The 20,703-nt window shown below is 39.9% G+C and overlaps 1 long non-coding RNA gene across 3 annotated transcripts in view; it reads left to right on the top strand.

The window, feature by feature from the left end:
* Positions 1-20,703, top strand: part of LOC148188460 (uncharacterized) — a 117,850-nt gene that overhangs the window by 68,142 nt on the left and 29,005 nt on the right. The window contains exons 2-4 of one of the 3 annotated variants that reach the window (XR_015777598.1): positions 2,598-2,700; positions 3,790-4,099; positions 5,332-6,561. This is a non-coding gene — a long non-coding RNA (uncharacterized LOC148188460). Of the gene's footprint in view, positions 1-2,597; positions 2,701-3,789; positions 4,100-5,331; positions 6,562-20,703 lie in introns of those variants that run through there. The other 2 variants (XR_015777599.1, XR_015777600.1) reach the window with 2 other exon arrangements.

The raw sequence follows: 20,703 nt of genomic DNA, 5'->3' as shown, positions 1-20,703 counted from the left end.
CTGTCAACTTTCAACATCACCAACAAATCCTCAGAATGTTTCAGGTAAAACGTTACGACTTAGTCAGCATTTAACCCTTAAGGGAAATTATTTGAAAAGATAAACATCTTTAAATGTTCTTTGAACATTAGATTAAAATGCTGCTTTTAAAACATTATTGCAACTTGTAGGTAACATTAGCCAATGCTGTTGGAACGTTCCCTGCTAGCTGGGACACTGCTTGGAGTCATCTAAAGGTTGGGGATTTGTCTTCACCCAGCTGTGAGACTACAAACACATTAGAATTCAGTCCTCCACCCTGCGCTGAGCCCTTCTGGATACTATCCATTCTTTGTCCTTTCTATGATCATATGAGTTCTTGAAAACAGCAGAGCATAAACAGTAAACATGTCATATCAAAGTTACTTTACTGACAGAGTGAAAATCAAAGGCATCATTGAGGGATATTCCACATCACAACGCTAATTTGTGGTGATGTGTTCAAATGGGCTTGGATGAGATGAAATATCAAAAGCGTAACAAGGCGTGATAAAACCAGCCACGGGTGAGTGTGGACACAGATATGGTGCAGATCACAGATCAAAGACAACGTGCAGAGTGTTGAATTATCCCTCCTTGAGTTACATCAGATTTGGAGATGCTCACCGTGCTTTGCTGGATGCCCAAACGCCTGAACAATTTGACTCTGTTACAGCTTTGACGGGAGCAGTGTTCTGTGATGAATGGGGTGAGGCGCAACCTTTTGAAGTAATAAAACAAAGAAAAGTAGGCCAATGCGTGGCTGTGTGCCAAAGTTTTAGCGGGGGGCAGAGGGGAGGTGTGGGGGGGGTGAAGAAAAGCACATGATCGCTAACGGGTGATGGCTTTGATCACGCGTCCAAACAAACGGCCAGATAAAAAGGGTAATCAACACCTCTGGCCAAGTCAAAATTTGCTCCTGCCAGTGTCTATAAATTACCCACCATTAAAGAGGAACATTTGGCATACATTTGGCATTGTTACACCACTTAGGGACCAGGCAGTGACATGTGAAGGGTGTAGCCCAGGTTGGGAGTTCTTTCAGGAACGACGGCACGGAGCGCAGTTTCAAGCTTGTCGACCTTGTAGCTGGGAGCTTGTTGGGATCAGTGGGTGCCAAAAAGTGAGCAAGACGATGACCATAGCTGAATAGTGTGTGTGTGTGTGTGTGGGGGGGGGGTTTAGACCTTGGTCTCTGAGTCGTGACCTTTGTTCTCCTCAGTGTGGTTTATGTCTCCCTGTGGACAATCTCCCTGGCAGCGCTGCTCCTGCCAAATGAGGGAATCCCTCAGGCTGAATGTCCGCTCTGAGTCCCTTGCCACTGCTTTTCTTTTTTTCTGTGTTTACAGCAGAAGAAATACCCCACTGTGCCCATAACAGCACTGAAAGATTTGCATTATTAACACTTAGGGAGGAGGGTTGGCCTCTTGGAAATTCAAACTTTTGGCAAAAATGGTTTCCGACCAGCCATCGAAGGTCAGCACAAGTCAATAGTTGCTTTAAGGTATTTACTGACGCCATGCCATGATATGTATACAGTGTTAAAGAAGTATTTCATAGCTGGAAAGGTGGTCTTCTTTTAAACAAAGTTGAATGTTTTTAAAACGTTTTTAGATAAAGTTTAAAAAGCAAAATTACATTTGTCCTTGATCTTGCTACATCTTTGGAGTTAAAGGATGAGTTGATTAAAAACAGAAGCTACAGTGAAGATTCCATTCGGTTGCTTGGCCTTGTTACTGCTGGTTATAAGGTGTTTATGCAGTAAAGAGACATAAATACATTTGAAGTTTGTGCTAAATCATCACGGGAAGACATAGAAAAAGGACTGTTGCCCTTGCTTAAGAGGTAGAAAACCTACAACTACCAGAATGCACTGTGCTGCACGAGACCAATAAACACTCTAGGTGGAGAGACTTAATGTGAACTCTTATGTGTGAAACAATGGCAGCTGGCTGGAAAGAAACAATCTCATATAACAGTTAAACTGTAAGCCAAAATGTGTTTCCGGAAACATTTGAGGTGAGAAATAGGCAACATAGTAACACCACCCCCCCCACCACAGTTAGCATTTTTACACAGGTTTTTCAAACATGGGTAAACCCCTAAATATAGGTGATAGACTGCATTGCTATTGCCTTTGAACACACCACTGCATCATTGTGTTTTGGTTGTTTTGTTGGTGTGTCCGTGTAACGTCACAGACAGGCAGGAGAGCAGGTAAACAGTAGATAGCTGCAGGAACAGTGGTCTGTGGAAACTTCATTGTGGTTTCTTCTCTTTACATATCTCTTACTTACTCAGTCTCTCTTTCAAACTCAATGCAGATTAATTTGGAATAATGTTTGCTGCTTAGGAGGAGATGGAGGGTAATTAGTGATGGTGCATCATTGCATCTCACCAGGATAGAGCTAAAATTATCGTGTTCACCCAGACGTTGTGTTCCCATCGGAGCCAGAGGGGATAAAAAGCCATGTCTACTGCAAAGTCATTTGACCCATATGTGAATGCCGATTGTACAAATTCTCATTGCATTATAGCTAGATGTTATTGGGTGTTTACATGTTGTTTTTTTTTTGCAGTGGGAATGAAGCTTTTGATCATTGCTGCTTTTCACTGTGCAGGAAACAGTATGGCGCTCACTTCCTGTTCACCAACTCTCGTTATTACAGTTAAACCCCGCAGGTGAGAAATAGGCAGCGCAGTCACATTAAATTCACTTAAATCCTATCAGCACTGCCTAGTTTAACTGTTTGATTGGATTTCGTCTGAGTCTGAGAGACAGCGAGGGGGGCGGTAGAGTCTCTTCATCTGCTTTTATACTCAATTCAATTCAAGGAGGTTGCCTTTATCCTCTTTCTGTCTGCGGTGGTAGCATGGCTGGTGAGTGATACCAAAATATAGAAGTACAGCCCGTATTTGGAGTAACAGCCCGTATTTGGAGCCCTAATAGCCAGCGAAGCTCTGGTGGAGTTTCGTTGACAGGCAGAGGAGGGATATCTAGGCATTGGTTAGATGGTAGGAAGTTTACCACAGTTTATTTCCACAAACTAACCATGCTGTTTTGATACAAAGCTGATTGAAAATCAGCAAAGTACCCCTTCTAGCAAGCTATGCCAATAAAACCTGTTACAGCTGAATTGAAGTATTAGTGCCATGTTGTCACAAAGCACCAGACTTGCCAAAGGACATGCCAGGAATCAGACTAAAGGATGCTGAGAGAAAGTTCTTGTAATGATGTAATAAATCACTATGATAATTCTAAAGACTACTGCCAATGCTGTATACGATTTTTAGAATGTTTTAAAACATCAGAAAGAAAAGGTGGACACTATATATTTCAAAGCAGCTGCAGCAACACTGAACACTATAGACAAGTGAGAAAGTTACAAAAGGTGGAGGAGAGAGATGCAGAAATTGCAACCTTATGCACGGGGGAGAAAGAAAGGAAATCTGGTCAAAGTTCATAAAAATGCAGTGCAATTAGCCTGACACAAAAACATTCAGACTTTAGACAAACCCTAACCATAGCACATCTGGGTCTGTATTATTAAAAAGAACAAAAAACACACCACCACACCTTAATAAAATAAACCATAAAATGGGCCTCTATGTGATTACTACACAGCACAGGATTAATGATACCTTATGTGGACTGTAGACCTTCCTTTGCTAATTAGCTACCTTAAGTATGGGGCTGGATTAAACCTGTCTGTCTTCCATCAGGGCTCTGCGGGAGTCTGACTCGTGTCCTCTTGATTGCTTTTGTTTCAGGTACACTTGAAATCTCTTTTGCAACATCTCGTTGTGTTCCCACCACACACTGTAGAAATAGTGGATGAAGCCACCACTACATCACCCATTGGTTTGTGGACTCCTGTTTGGGAAGATTCCAATTTGGCATTTCAGCTGTCACCATCTAGGCTTTATGGAGCCAGAAGAAACATATTTGGACAAGAGAGTGGACCTGTGGAGGAGCAAAGGGTGGATCTGACTGATAAATTGAGGAAACTATCGACAGGCAGGCTTTGAGATGAGGCAGCCCCGCCCTACACTATGGATAACTTTGAGCCATAATAAATAGGTGAGTTATACAAAAATTCATCTTCCTTACAGTTGTCATGAACATTAAAATTTGCTTAAAGTTTACATTTTGTATCAGGCTGTAAACATGTTTATTTCTGCTGTAAAGTTGGGTATTTTAACATGGGAGTCTCAGGAGGTTAACTCACTTCTAGAGCCAGCATGATAGAAAAACTGTATGAAACCTTTATCAACTGCATCAACAACAGCTACAATTCATACATAATGGCAGAAAAATAGGCTACACATTTTGCCAAAAAGTGAATACATAAAACCAAAATAAGTCGAATCAGTACACATGCACTTGTGGATATGCTACACATGAATATCCAAATAGTTACAAAATGGAATTATATATAACTACACAGTACTAATATATACAAGTAATGGCAGGATTAGGAATAGAGACTTCACAGCAAGAAAAACTGCATCACAAAAGCAGCCACAAAATTCTAAGAAGCCTAAATGAGATCCACACAGCTAATCAGTTTGTTGTGTTGTAAGTCAACAGAAATAACTCATCTTAAAGTGGCATATTTCTACAACTGACAAAGCCTACAACTATGTTGTTAAACCACTTTATAACTGCTTGATAACATTAGCCATGTGATGCTAATAGTTAGCCCTGTCACTGTGTGTCTGCAGGGGATTCTCAGTGAAAAACTACACAAATCCATTAAACAGCTCCACCATTTACAGTCAAACAAATACAGCTGCTTGTTTACTGCCGAATTACAGCTCACATCTCACGACAACGACTGCCGTTGCTCTGGTATGAGATATTTCCAGACTAACAAAACATTTTTGAGTTCACTATTGACCAAAGTTAACCAGCCTGTTGGCCCTCCGATCTCTTTTCATACAGCATTAGAAGTTGCAAGCACGGCTGTTCTCAGCTTCCTGGTTTACAACGTCTAATTAGTTTCATGAAACGATTTATCAACATCTCATCTTTGTCATGGAAAAAAGGTAATTGATGAGAATTTTTCATCATTTGTTTCTCTCACCGGCCCTCATCTAAATGTTTTGAGTTTACTGTGTATCTGTTTTAGATTACAGTGCTTTCCTTGCATAACCTCTGCACATGTTAAGCAGATCTGTGCGTGTATGTAGGAGCAAAGAGTTAAGTTTAAAGTTCAGGGTAAAGTTGGTGAATGGCTTGGTATGGGGGGCAAACAGGAAATAGCCATCAAACTGTTAATTCAAAGTTTGCTTAACTCCTCATTTCTGCAGCTTCCATTCGCCTGACTCAGCACTCTAAAGAAACATTCTGATAACGTCAGGATTGAGATCAAGTTTCACCACGCACAAAAGAAGCAGAATCAAATGAAATAAAATATATAAAGAAAACAAACCACAGGGCATAATTAATTTTTTTGAATGTGACAAACTTTAATATAGCTTGAATTTTAAGAGCCTGTCTTGTTCGGTCATGATTGGACTCTAAATATGTTTAAATTAGTTGATTCAAGTCAGAGGAGAAGAATTGTCTTGTTTGTCATGTGATGGTGCAAACAGAGTGTAATGGATTTGTGTGTGGTTAGCTTGATGACAAAATGATTTACAAAGAAACCTTTTTGAAAATGATCCTGCAGATGATCCATTTGTGACTCACTTTCTCTCATGACCACTTTTAATAAAACAGACTCCATTGTTAATCTTGAACTCAGTGCTTTACCACCTTGTGCAATATTGGGTGTCAAATATCTAAGCTTGACATTTATCATGGGTTTGTGGGTGACACACAAGCTATTGTTTTTCTGTTGCAACATTACTTTGAAAACACTCATCTGTTACAATGTTTATAGGACAAAAAATCCCGCTCTCAGCCATTGGTCAAAACATGGCGTCATCATGAGAGAAAGCACAGCATTGCATGAGTGTGTTCCAGTTGATTTCTCTGTTTAAGTCCCGGGCCCTAATGTTTGGGTTACAGATTGTAATTTTGTAATGGCTGTTTACATAGCTTTAGGGCTGGCACACAGACAGTGAGAACAAGTAGAGGGAACCTCACGCACTGCCCTTTGGCTGAATGCAACAGTGTACACACTCATCTATACATTCAACACTTCAGCTATTTCAAGTGCTTGTGCTTGATATTGTAAATGACTGCTTCTCTTTCTTTATTACATCCGATGTCTTTGGACAAAGTATCTTTTTCCTTTAGGGATTTTCCTTCTGTTGCATGCAAAGTGTCATAGTTGTTCTCATGTTTCATGTGGAGATAAATGTGCTGTGAAATTGACAACGGACCTTAACTAATACGACAGAAAAGAAATATGTTCGAGTCCCAGGACAGATTTTTACCATGACAACATACCACACACAGAACTGCATCTCTGGGTTTTCACACGAGCCATCAGGGCCTGCTTAAGTATTATGCACACTCAAATCGAAATGTGCTTTTCAATAAAATATCATTAATAAATATTGTTTTGTCCTTTCATTGAATTATTTATTAAATCAATATCATTCCTAATCATAAATATCAAATATTCATTAATTTTCAGAATTTTAACCCATTAAATGCCATGTCTTTGTCATGAGAATTATTTTCAATATACTACATGCTAAAAAGTGTTATTTTTTCTTATTATCACCAGCCTAGTATATGTCAATAAATAGCAGCAACACTGATTTTTTTTTTTTACATTATTATTTTTTGTGCAGTGCCAAACACTCACACTCATACTGTTCTGCATACAAAATGCGCTTTCGAAAATTAGGCTATAAACAATATTATACATTAATATGATTTTCTACTTTAATTAAGTTATTTTTTTAACCAACATCAGTCCTAATGCTATTATTGTAGGAGCTGAGCTGGAAATTCCAAGATTAAACAAAAATACACAATCATGCCAAAATTTATGCCTTATGCATGAACACAGCCAAAGTTATCAAAAAATGAAAAAGAAAAGTGGGTAAAATGTTCCAGCTTCTAAGGGTTCATATAAATCTCAAAATCATCACAGTCGGATTGTAGGATTACAAACAGTAACTCTATATAAGTGTGGAAATTTGGTGTGGCTGGCTGGCTCTGCAGTTAAATGAACAGGATAATGGCTCAGGAGGCTGAAAAACAAAGAGCAACTGAGGTAAGAAACTACTGAAAAACCACAGCCTCACAGCAAGCTGCCTCTGACAATTCCCCGCAACCAATGCCCAGGTGGCTTCTTATAAGCTATTCTGGCCCCGCCCTAATTGGACTCAACCACTTTGGGATAAACAAAAAAAGGGAATGTAAACCTTATTCCAACAGACCAACATCAACATAAAGATGTCAAAATATGTGTGTGTAAGCCAGAATCAATAGATCCATCTATCTAGGATGAATTATATGCTCCCAAATCATCAATCTGTCACCAGAGTCTGATCACTCAGCCAGAGGAACTCAGACTGCTGAGCCCTCCCCCTCTTTCCTCAGCCCAGGCTGCCAGCAAGCACAATGACACTGGTGAACAAAGAGCAAAATCACCATTACCATCAATAAACCAGGTGGAAACAAAAAGCACAAACAAACACAAAAACCTGGTTTATGAAAAACCTATTTTGTGAGACATTTCATTGGTTAAAGTGGAAATAAGACTCCTAATTGACTTAATCTGTCTTACAAGGCACAGGTGGCGTAATTACGCCTGCTGACAGTCGCTGCTGCTGGGGATCTGGACATGTGAAGGGGTAGTGAGAAAACCTTTTCACACAGATGTGATACTACAAACTATAGATGTAAATTACTTTTATTGCTAAAACGTTCTACCAAATATCTGAGCAAGTACATAAATCAACTGTGGCTGTGGATACTTTCATGTATGTACCTCAGTTCATTTGGTCAAGATCTGGAGAAAATAGATACAGTTACATAACACCAAACAGGAAAATTAAACTCATGTGACTGACAGCAGGTCTAATATAATCTCATAGAAATGTATGAAGTGACCACAATGTCTTAACACTGTGGGTTATACCACAACATTTTGAACTAATACCAAGTATTACAGCGCCAAAGTTATCAATATCAATACCAATAATAATACCAATACCTACAGAGAGTGCATAGGGTCTTAGAACATTATAATGGAAGTATATGATGGCCAAATCAGAGCTCAATTATGTCTCATATGTGGTTGCAACAGTGTTTGGGTTGATACCATATGTTACATAACCACACAAAAATGGACAAATATTGGTCAAAATCCTTCCTAAATACCACATTAAGGCACCAAAACCTTAAAGAACATCGTACAAAAATCCACGCTATGGTTTGGCATAAAAAAATGTTGACCTTTTTTGATTTCCCTAAGAAATGCATTGTTCGAGGTTAGATGGCGAGCACCTCTGTGCTAGAAACAGCTTAAAAACTCCTTTATTGTCAATATACTTGTTAGAGCCATTCATCCTCTGAATGCCTGATGTCATTTGTTTGTGGTTGTAAAGTTTCATGAGGTTGTGATTATCCTAGAGATCACTATAAGTCCATAACGTAAAGTGTCAATATTAAAAAAAAAAGGTCTCAACTACAATGAATTAGCTACTATGGGGACTAACATCATCACACATGGATAAAATTGGGCTAATTGAATCCACAAGAGTCTCAGCTTTCCAGTCAAACCCTATGTATGCATTTCCAAGACTGTTTGGGAATCCAGTTAGCAGAAATATTCAAATAGAAGAGGCAAACACATTTGTACTGCATGGAAAAAAAACTGCACTCGTTTTGCCCAAAACTGCATGGAGCTAGCATAAGCATGGAGCACAGCATGTCTGTAAAGGGAGGACTTGTGTGTACCCACAGAACCTGTTTTCATTCAGGTATCTTGAGATTAGAGGGACTCCTGTGTAAATGGCCATACCAGTTTATCCCTCACTAATATTTAGTGCTTTTCAGCCCTTTCTTTCAGCAAGTTAGAAAATCCTATGATGGCGAAAGAATGGCCCATCTTTCCAGCACGTTCTCATTCCAAACTCATCAAATAGCACCACTCTGTCAGTGCTTTTGGCCTACGTGTGTCGCCAAAAGCCTCCTTCTGCATCCACATGCAACACGCGTATTGTGGTTGGGCAGAACCAGTGGCGTTGTTATTGTACACTGGCGGATGGCTAGAAGGCACTGGGGGTGTACACATACATCGCACATGGATGGTGTCACTTGAGAACGCAGCCGGACAGAACTGGTGGTGTTGTAATCATACAGTCGTGGACAGCTGAATGGGAGCGGACACATCCAAGTGCAATGCACATTGGTGGTGCCTAATCCCATGTATGCAAAGTAAACATAGGGATGATGCTGCTTCATCCCATCACGTGAATTTGGTGACATCACAGTAACAGGCTGCGTCATCCCACCATAACGTTATCCCTCCATGTGCATTTGTTGACATCACCGTAATGTCATCCCGAAGCGTAACCAGCTGACGCAGAGGAAAACCTAAAACACAGAGCACCACCATGTGACGAGTTTGGAGTGAGTATGTGTCGTCTTTTTCTGCCTCTGATTGGCTTACCCTGACATCCTTATCCTAAACCTAACCAATCCCACTCCTCTTGCCTAAACCTAACCGATCAAACCAACAAAGGCAATCAATACTTCTCATAGGGAGAATAAAGGGCAAGCCATTCCTTTGCTATTCTAGGATTTGAAGTAAGCAACTAAGTAACTAAGCAAACTACAACCTCCAGAAGACAGTAATAGCAGCAGACATCACTTGCACTCCTGTGGGTCACCTAGGGTTAAAAATTCTAAAAACCTAAAGTGAACTTTTTTTCTTCATCTTGTATCAAAGCGTCGTGGTCAGTTTTGGAGTATCTAAAATCAGACATGCTATCATCGTCTAATGACAGTGTAGATCATGAGAAGCTGCTTTCAGGCCACTGCGAGACAAGCCTCTGATGACAGACACTGCTGAGTGCTGGGCACAACCTCAAATTATAGCTAATCCCTAAATGTTATTTTATGAGTTTACCCTTTCAAGGAGCCTGCCATACAATTCTCGCTGTGCTACATCATCCCACAAGAAATGAATAAACAATCTATTCGTTTATCTGTTTGGCTGTTTATTTAAAGCCGGGCAGGTAGCTCACAATGGTTGTTTTGTCAGACATAATCAAGGCTTGGAAAAGACATGATTGTGTCTCAGGTTTCCTTCAAGGGGAAAACAGTCAATGATCCTAAGCATGAGCATGTCATTGCCAGACTGGAAAAATGATTTGGGCTTTACCTTTCACTGAAATAAATGTTTTCATTGTTTTAAAGGGCCACATAGTCTTTGTAATTGATTTAGAAGCAAGCTTATTTAATATTTGTTCATTTAGGAATTACATCAGTCATATTTTGGAGGATTATTCTAGGAACTTGGAAAACATCACTCATCCTTTCGTTTAGAGGAAACACTGATTTCCTCATAAACACACACAGACACATACACACACACCACGGAAAAATGTCACATTCACGTTTTATTGATTAAACCAGCAGTCTTTGACTAATCATCTTTAAGCCCCTCATTGTCTGCTACACAATGAATTCAGGTGGGGGGTGGGGCACTGGGGTTTGTCGGTTGATCTGTTATTGCCCATTGTGGTCACATTTCTCTGATTTTGACAAAATATAGATGTACGGTGCACATTCTAGAGTTTTGTTGTGATGGGCCAAATACTGCCCACACGTACCACAAGTATTTGCCAACATGTTCTTAAGTTGTGTTTAAACCAAACACTAAGCAAATTTCTTGCATGTTGAGAGTACATACAAAGTCAAAGCAGATAGAATTCTCCCCAGATGATGGGAATAGATGTGACTACACATTAAAATGTTCCAACTTTAGCAAAAAATTTGAGGATTAGGAGAAAAATGATCCAATTCATGAGACTACAAGGTCAGTTTTGAATATATGTTTTTGTTTCACGATTCTGGCAAACGTATACCTTCGAACCAAGTTAGCACTCTAGCTTAGCTAGTTAGCTCAAGTTAATGCCCAATTAAACTTCAGCTGTCATATTTGTCATATTAACCCAAAGCGAACCAGCCTTTACACTTCATGATGTGAAGAGAGTACATTTTGAAACTCTTATGCCAAAAGCCCTGACAAACTGGCATTATTTTACAAGTTTGTAATGAAAACAGGCTACTGAAGATACTGAATCCTAGACTGCTCCTGATGCTGTGCCATTGGAGTGTGAATGCATAAGAATGGTCACTGAGTAGTAGGTGGCACCTTGCATGGTAGCCTCAGCCACCAGTGTGTGAATGTGTGTGTGAATAGGTGAAAGTGAAGTGTAGTGTGAAAGCGGTTTGAGTGGTCTTAAGACTAGAAAAGCGCTATTCAGTCTATGCAGTCCATTTACCATTTACTCAACAAACTTCAGATGGAAATATAATGTATTAGTGAATCATAGAATGCCATTTACAGTAAATGTGACAATGGAGTGATCAGACATGTGGAACTCAAGGTAGCTTGTCTGACCTTTCTCACGCTGTGCGGCTGACACCTCATAACTCCCTGTGTCATTGTATAATAGCATGATGTAGTTTATCACTAATGCCACCACTTCAGACCTCCCACTGGGACTGGTCATGGTGTGAGTGTGTCTCTCTGTAGCTGGGCTTTATTCATCGTCCCCTCCGGAGGGATCACGCAAACGCACCCCCACTCACTCAACCACAATCCAGCCCCGGTGCAGGTGTGCGACTGAACATCCTGTGTCTCAGGCCGTACACGTCATTCCTTCATGCTCCCCCTGGTCTATGTCTGTCTCTCTCCCTTCCTCGTCAGATCCCCCTGGAACAGATTTGTAACTGTCCATTACTCATTGAGACCGCAGGGTCCTGCCTGCTGATCCCTGTAAAGCCTTTACTGGCTGCTGCCCACTGTCAGGCTGCAGACACCTCAGTGTGTTGTATCAAGGGGACAGCTGTCACAACATTCATCAACTGCTCAGGGAAATGTGTCATTCCACCCTCCCATGCTGATTTGATTTCAGCTTTATATTAGCATGAAGGTGGATGATTTACTGCACTTAATGGGATGTATGGAGCAATGCATGTCAGCTGGTCACCTGTGTGGACATGTACTAACAAGCAAACAAAAGCGAAAGTTCAAAAAATTCTGACGTATTGCTTCATAATATATATATAATGCAGGAATTATTTAGCATAACAGCTTTTACATTGTGTCCTTTAAACATCTAGCAACAGAAAAAGTTCACTCCTACATAATTTGATGTTCAGAGTAAAGGTAACCGAATTATAATCTGGTCTTCAATCAGAAAAAGAGCAGCAAGAGCTGACTGTGATGATGATTACTGTCATCTCAAAACCACGTTTAGACAAGAACAGTTACATGGCAACAGAAGGGGTGGCGTTTTCAAAAGATTACACTCTGGAACCAAAGTTCCAAAGTTTGTGTTTTCAGGCCCCCCAAAACACCATTGTCATGTGAACGAAAGACCAAACTGCAACAAAAGTTTAAAGTTCCATGCAAAAACCTGTTGTTAACGCTGTGTTAACGGCCCCTAAGTAGCAAAAGCAAAACAATATATTACAAAAAGAGTAGCCAATAGTGGTTTGCAAAGCATGTGACTCTGTACTATGTTCTAATCCCAAATCCTCAAATACTGCCACTTTGTCACTGGACCTCTATGTCTGTATAGGTAGTGTTTGATATGTTCTGTGGCAGCTTGTCTATTTAGACTTGTGTCTTCAGAATGCACTTTGGTTTTCACGAGAAATGTGCAGTTTTTGCTCATTAGGTACAGTCTTTCAAAAAGCATTATTTTTTTGTTTCTCTTTGCAGTCCTTTTGCACCTCTTTGTGGTAGTTTTGCATCTTTTTGTTGACATGTTGTCTGGGTATGTTTTGCATGTGTTAATGTTTTGGATCTCTTTTTGATCATTTTGTGTCTCTTGGCAGCTGTTTTGCATGTCTTTATAGTTGTTTTGAGTCTCTTTGTGGTCACATTGTGTGTCTTTTAGGTCATTTTGTGCTTTCCTATGGTCATTTTGTGCCTTCTTGTGGTTGTTTTGTGGCCATTTTCTGAGTCTCTTTGTGGTCATTTTGCCTCTTTTTGTGGTCTTTTGTATGTATCTCTTTGTGTTCATTTGCTTGACTTTCCAAAGGCATGTTATCAGTAACTTCATACAGAGGTTCTACTCCAGGGGCCCTGGGCCTGTATTGGCACAGTTTTGGCTAAGTCAAGTGATGAATATAAGAGTGAGAAGAGATAGCTTGAAAATGAGCACATGATGGACTCACAACCTCAGACAGGCATCCTGGCCCATTGAACAACAGGCAGCCGTTCCTCATGAAACACTCAAATATCACTTAACAGCCCTCACATGCCATTCATGTGCACACAGAACTAACAACCATCGATTGGTGGATTCAGGTGCACTAATTCAAGCATGGAACAATGAGGGTACTTGAGGAATAATAGCTGCTGATCTTCAAAGTAGCTCAACGGTTTGATTCCTCAGTTTGTACTTTGCCTGTGTCACAACGCAGAGGAGGCGTTGTGGGCAAAGTGAAGACTCCCAGCTGGATCTGACGACCCGTAGAATCAACACAAAACCCGTAACAAGGGGATGAAAGAGGGGTTTAATCCCTTCCATTGAATGTTCGTTGACAACAACGAATGAGGGTCTAAAGTGTGTGTTAGATGTGGGTAATGAGGGTAGGTTATTATTTTGCCGCTGACCTGGCTAGTTCTTCATATGCAAACATTGTCCATACACGTCAGAGCGCTCGTTGGATCAGAGCACCATGGGATGAAGAGGGCATGGAAGACTTGTGGAGCTCAGTGGATGGGACTTGGCGCTTGACACATTCAGAAAAATATAATGTAAAATTGTAAAGATTATTCATGACAAACAGAATACAGCACTTTTTTTTTGAAGAGCAGATGCAAGTTAGGAACCATTTGACGGGGGAACAGCCTGGAGATTAGTTTAAAAGAAGGAGGACATATTGTTGAAAAATTAATAAAACATTTTTATTCATACTCATATTTATAGCCTTAAATATCAAAATGTATTCTGTATAATTAATGACTGCCCAATAAACAATTTTGAATATTCTGCAAATTACTATCAGTGAAAAGCTGTTTTTTTGTGACTCCAAATAGCCTGCACCCATAAAGATAGATTACATGTCCTTGGACATGTAAAAGGCTCCCTACTCCTTGCACACAGAAGCCACCCAGACATCAAACCATGGGTTTCATGCTTGTTTTATGTCTCCTCGTGGTTCTCTGTGCCTCTCGTTTGGTCACTCTGTGTCTCTTTTTAGTCTAATTTTGCGACTCTTTGCAGTTGTTTAGTGTCTCTTTTTAATCTTTTTGCATCACTTTATAGTTATTTTGCATCTGTTGTTTTCTGTGTCTCTGCAATCATTCTGGATATTTTTGTAGTCATTTTGCATCTCTTTGTGGTTATTTTGTGTCTCTTTGTGATCACTGTATGTCTCTGTAGTTGTATCGATTTGTGTTCATTTTATTTCACTTTGCAGTCATTTTGCATCTCTTTATGGTTGTTTTGTGTCTTTTTTAGGAGTTTTGCATCTATTTTCAGTTTGCTTCTCTTTGTGGTTGTTTTACATCTCTGAGATCATTTTGTTTCAGGTTGCAGTCATTTTGCACATCTTTGTGGTTGTTTTGTGTCTTTTGCAGTCCTTTTGCATCTCTATGTGGTTGTTCTGCATCTCTTTGTGGTCACATTGTGTGTGTTTGGTGTCTCTTTGCAGTGATTTTGCATCTCTTTGTGGTCTTTCTGCTTGTCTTGGTCATTATTTTGTATCTCTTTGTAGTTGTTTCCGTGTTATGTTAATTCTCTGTGTCTTTGTGGTCATTTTGCATCTCTTTGTGGTCATTTTACTTGTCTTTGTATTCAATTTGTGGGTCTTTGTTGTAGCTTCACATCTCTTTGTCATCATTTTTGTGTCAAGTGGTCAGTGGTCGTTTTGCTTCTCTTTGTAGTTGTTTTGTGTCTCTTTGTAATTGTTTCCCATCTCATAATAATTCTGTATTTGTTTGTGGTCATTGTGCATTTAATTTTACTTTGTAGTTTATTTGTGTGTCTTTGTTGTAGCTTTGCACCTCTTTGTCATCATTTTTGCATCTCTTTGTTGTTATTATGCTTCTCTTTGTGGTCATTTGCTTGACTTTCCAAAGACTAACCCCATATGGAGGTTCTGGTCCAGGGGCTCAGGGCCTGTATAGGCAGTCCTGTACATGAATCCATTCATGATACCAGTAAGTCAGCTACCTATCAGCTTTTGACTGTTTGACTCTGCTTTGAGAGACTATATATAAAAAAGTTGAGCTCTGTGGTTTTCTTTAATGTCTCTCCCTTCATGTCTTACTGTCTATCTTCCTCTACTGTACACAGCTGTCCTCTCTTTGGATTTAGGATTCCATATGTCTCATCATATATCTCAACCTTCTTTACACAGATATGAAAAGAGAGCTTGCACTGAAATGCAATCATATCAAATTTGGTTTTCAGCCTGAAAGATTTGTCTCTGGCACTTAAGAAATGAGTCCAAAAATTAGCCTCAATGTTAGTCATATTGTTTGAGGTGGAGTGTCACAGTTGGCTGCTCATCCGCCTCGTCCAGATTACTAAGAAAGCTCTGATGTTTTTCTAGCCGTCACTGCCTCAACAGGCAGGGATGCCTCCTTTCATTTGAAGGCAGGGAAACCTCAGCAAACACAATGCTGAGAGCTTGCACTTGATTGATGACCTGTTCTTATTGATACAATCCCTCACATGTGGTTTGGCCATTGTAGCACATGTGGTTAACCAATAAAGAACAGATCTAGGTTAGATGCAAAGAGGACATGAAGATTACAGGCTATGGTTCCTGTTCTAATTCAACTCACGACATTGTCATTGGCTGGCGAAATGACTCCAACGGAGAGTTATATTTTTCAATCTGTCATTATTGTACCTCAGGGGTTTTTAAATAGGTATGCCGTCATGCTTCATGTTCCCAAAAGAGTGCTTTTCTCATGGAATACAGCAAGTGCACACATACAGCAAGAAATCTGGTGTTGTTGTAGGACATACAAATTGTATTTGCGTACTTTTAGTCATCATTCCTGTTGGTGATAATAAGATCAAGTTGAGAGACCTTTAATTACATTTGACATGTCAGAATAGGACAAGAATAATTGTATTTATTTACACTGACAATGGGTCCATTCCGTATAGGGGAGATTGTACATGCTGGCTTGCTGGAAAGACGTAATGGGACACTTAATAGAACTGAGCCATCATTAAAATTATTAATTCCACCTGTGCTTTTCTTGCTATTACAAGTCAAAATGTCTGGAAAAAGAAAATCTGAGCCCTGGAAATGCAACAAAACTGAAGTCAGGCACTTGGCTGATCAGACAGCTTTTTTTTTTAATGCCATAACCTTATGTGGAAGAGAACATGCATACAGCAGTGGAATCATCATTTCAGCCTTGATGGCAGTTTACAATGCATGTATTAAATGGACAGGATACCACATTCTAACACAAATGTCCCATTCATTTCAGTAAAACTTGCCCAATGCATACACTAAAAATGTTTTTTCTTTGGCTTTGCATTTTTTGGGGTAAAGGTTGGGTTGAGCCACTTGACTTGGCTTGTTGGAATAATAATGATCACATTATCCAATGCTCCAAACAGCTGCAAGAAAAGGCGGGGAATCCAGTGTACTGGTCTGATATCAGTCCTGATGACATTGTTTTGGGGATTCCTTTCATTTTTTCCACTTCACTTAGGATATTAAGACTGGGCTTGACTAAAGGAGACTGCCACTGCATGTTTAAAGGCATGTCATTTAATGGCTCAGACCAAATAAAAATGTTTTTTTAAAAATTGATTTCGGTATTAGTCTGGAGTATACTGGTGTATATTTTTTAAGTTAAACAAGCTTTGGTTGTCTGTAGGTGAACAGTCCACATGGATAGCAAAGGAAGTGGATTACACTGGCTGAAATGCAATCTCTGAGCCTTTCAACTATCATCTGACAACCATTGACATTTTTATGAGGTATTTTCTTCAGATATCTGCTTCTAGAGCTTAGCCAACATGTTGTCTAGACTTGTCTCAAGTTGCTAACTGAATTATACACAATAACTGGCACACAGAAGTGAAAATCTTGGCCTGGATATCTGCTGGCTACACCAGAACCCCCAAGCAAGGTGGAAGACACCAACATCCAAAATACTTTTACAGGTGCTGTATCGAAAAATCAAACCAAGGCAAGAATTAAACAAAAACTCTGCACACTGTTTTAAAATCTCCTGGTAAATTTGAATTGTACAGTATTGCAGTATAACAGAGATCGTGGTCAGGCATTTTCAAACCACCATCACAAAGCAGAGCAAGCAATATAAAGACACAAGCACACTCATCTCTCAGGTGATTGTGATCTGCTTGATTAAAGGACAATCTACTCTCAGGTTGAGACAGTCAGATTGGGCCAAACAGAAAATAGCTGACAGACACACCGTGACACTCCCACATGGAGGACAGAAAATAACTCCATGGAAAGAAACCAATGTTATACAAGAATATACTGAATACAACACATTAAATGTTACAAGGATATATCACAAATCACACAAAAATACAAATCATAAAAACTAACAATCTGGAAAAGTACAGAGAAAAAGAAGAAAAAAGTCACAGAAAAATAGTAGAAAAACTAAGAAAATAATAGAAGAAACTTCATAAATAAGTTTTAGAAATACTGACAAATTCAGCTGGGCAATAAACCAGATTTTGTGTTGGGACCTATAACAGGAGGACAAAACAAACAAAACAAAACAGGGAAAAAAGAGGATGTTTGCATCATCAAAAACAAACCTTTTGGTAAGATAAGCCTGTTCATGAAGGTGTTTGTAAAGGTGAAAACAAGTCTGTTAGTCATACTAAGGGAAAATATTTTGTCTTTTTTTTTTAAATATAGCCAATTACAAAAAAAAAATTAGGATCAAAATGGTTTAAGCCTTTAGGTGAGAGAGTACTGAGGTACACCAGAGCCCCTGAAATATTGGCTTTTGCTCCCAGAGGCTTTAGTGTCATTAGACAATAGCCAGTCGTATCCAAAACTGCAGCTGCCGTTGAATGTCACACGTGTTTGAATTGAAGATCTGGCTAAGAATGCAGGTCTGAGTTATAGGAGGGTTTGTGGAATGGGCATTGCAATGATAGGGAAGTAAGGGCTTCCTGTCCACATGTTGAAGTATCCTTGAACAAGAATCTCAAATCTCTCCCAAGGGGCAGACCAGTGATGCCATTAATGAGTGTGTGAGAATGTGATTGATGAATTAGAGGCTAATTATCAAGTGATGCGTCCTCTTATGTACAGACAACACGTTCTCATCCACTCCTCACATGGTGCCGCTCTGTTAGTGACCTTCTGTGTCTACTTATGACGTTTTAGGTATCTTTCTGCGTCAGTTGTTTATGCTCTGAGATGTCGTTATCATCATGTCAACAAAAGCACACATCTTTTTGTTTACACAACAGCACATGGCGACCAACACGGACTGTCATGGTGGTTAAGACAAGGCAAAAAAGTCACCTATGGTTAGGTTTAGGCAACAAAGGCACAAGTTTTTTTTTGTGGGATCCTTCCACCGCCGGTTCTGTCTGGCCATATTCTCAAGTGACAGTGCCTGTGTGCATTGCATGTAGACACACCTGGTGCCATCTGGCCATCTGCTCGTATATAATAACAACATCATCTGAGACTGTCCAACCGTGTTCTGACTGGACACAGAAGGTGGCTTTTGGCATCACGCTCATACACCAAAAGCACTGACAGAGTGGACGTATACAGAATACGTGGTATAGAACAACTATATGGGGAATAAGCACGAATGAGTAAAAGTTCAGAGGGCGCTGAGTTTTGGAAATTATTACTCAGGTCGCAGGTTTGGAATCACTGATGAGTCTGTGTATCCACATGGCCTCTGAAGCCATGACTCTCTCCCTGACTCATCATTGATATCATCTCTCTACTATAAATCTTTTGTAATAGGTGTCTGGATGATTGATGGTTTAAAACACGTGTTCAGAAACACTTAAAGACACTTACAGGCAGAGTGAAAGCCTTAATGAATATTTCCCCCATTAATTAATGATAGATTTTTGCAGCTAATATACATATATATTTTTAAGTATTTTAGTCTGAATTCAGACAACAATGCTGCAGGTATGTATGTTGCAATCACTTTGAGTTTTGCACTGGGATCTAGGTGTTCAGCACTGATTAATTCCTCAGGCTGTCAACAGCAGGATCTGCCAGGTAACAAGCGTGGGGCCATATTTGCTCTGACAGGGAAACACCCTCTGTTTGGACGTGGCAGGTAGTTGGAGTAAATACATTGTCATATCTGTTTCTTTTTTCATCAGCGTAGACGTGATGATGTGCCAAAGAGTCCAGTCTGGAGCCAGGTGCTCACCTCTTTCAGTTGTCGGGACAAGGATGGGCAGCAACCATGTGTGTGTGTGTGTGTGTGTGTGTATTTGAACCTGATGCATTACTGACAGGAGCGGGCCCTGGTGCAGCAGTGAGCCATTGTTTTCCTTGGCAGAGATTAGCGGCCCCCAGGGGCCCGTGCCACAAAGAGAGCTCTGTTACCCACTAGAGTGCTTTATTGTGCCCCAAATTACCCCCGTGGAGAGGGGAAAAAACAGCATGGCAGATATGGAGCATGCATAATATCAATGAGCAAAATGACAGCTGCTGACATTCCGAGCTGAAGGATTCACAAATGCTGCCGGTGTTCAAGAAAAAAAATTGTGCAATTTGTTAACTCATAAATCTAAAAAATGTAGGTCAAATGTGATCAGAATCTTTATTTTTTTTTAGATCTTCTTAAGCGCTTGTGAAGTTTATATGGCATTCTTGCTTTGTTTCCACTTTGAGTCTTGTGTTTTTGGCGCCTCGTTTTTATCATGTCAGAATAAAGAAACCGCCTTGTTTGGTGTGGCTTTACACCCCCTTAAAAGCTTGTACTTTTTCATCTAAAACATGGGTAGAACTTTACATCCCCAAATTCCTCTAAGGCGGCTCAAACCTCTCGAAAAGACAAATGGGGTCATGTCTACAAAGAGCAATAATCTTCTTTTCTCCGCGGCCTACAAACAGGCCTGTCAATTGGCTTCATTGTCAACATCCTAGGGGACTGGTTTTTAAAAGTGTCAAGATCAAAAGACTTGACTGACAAAGCACACTTTTTATTATTGCAGTGGCAACCCATAAGCTTTTAATGTTGAAAATTACACTCATTAAGTACAAGCTGTACAAGCCTTGGATCTTGGCAGAGACTTTGAGGAGTTAACCACAAATCAAAAAAACAAGCCCATAGCTGAGATAAAGAGGGTTGTATGTAAATATGAGCCCTTTGTACTGGTAAGCAGCACACAGAGCTTGTCTGCATGCTCTCTTATCATTCCAAGCAGCACAGGATTGATGGAATTTAAAGAGATGGTGACTTTGGTTTAGAATGAACACAAAGATGGTCGGAAAGAAAAAAAAATAATTGTGAGCAAATAAGCAGGAGAGAATATATTAACAGTGGGAGAATTAAAAGTAGTCCCACTCAA

Source organism: Plectropomus leopardus, chromosome 10, assembly GCF_026936395.1.
Source record: "Plectropomus leopardus strain MGB_pleo_1.0 chromosome 10, ASM2693639v1, whole genome shotgun sequence".
NCBI lineage: Eukaryota > Metazoa > Chordata > Actinopteri > Perciformes > Serranidae > Plectropomus > Plectropomus leopardus.
This window is presented reverse-complemented; position numbering and strand designations above follow the sequence as displayed.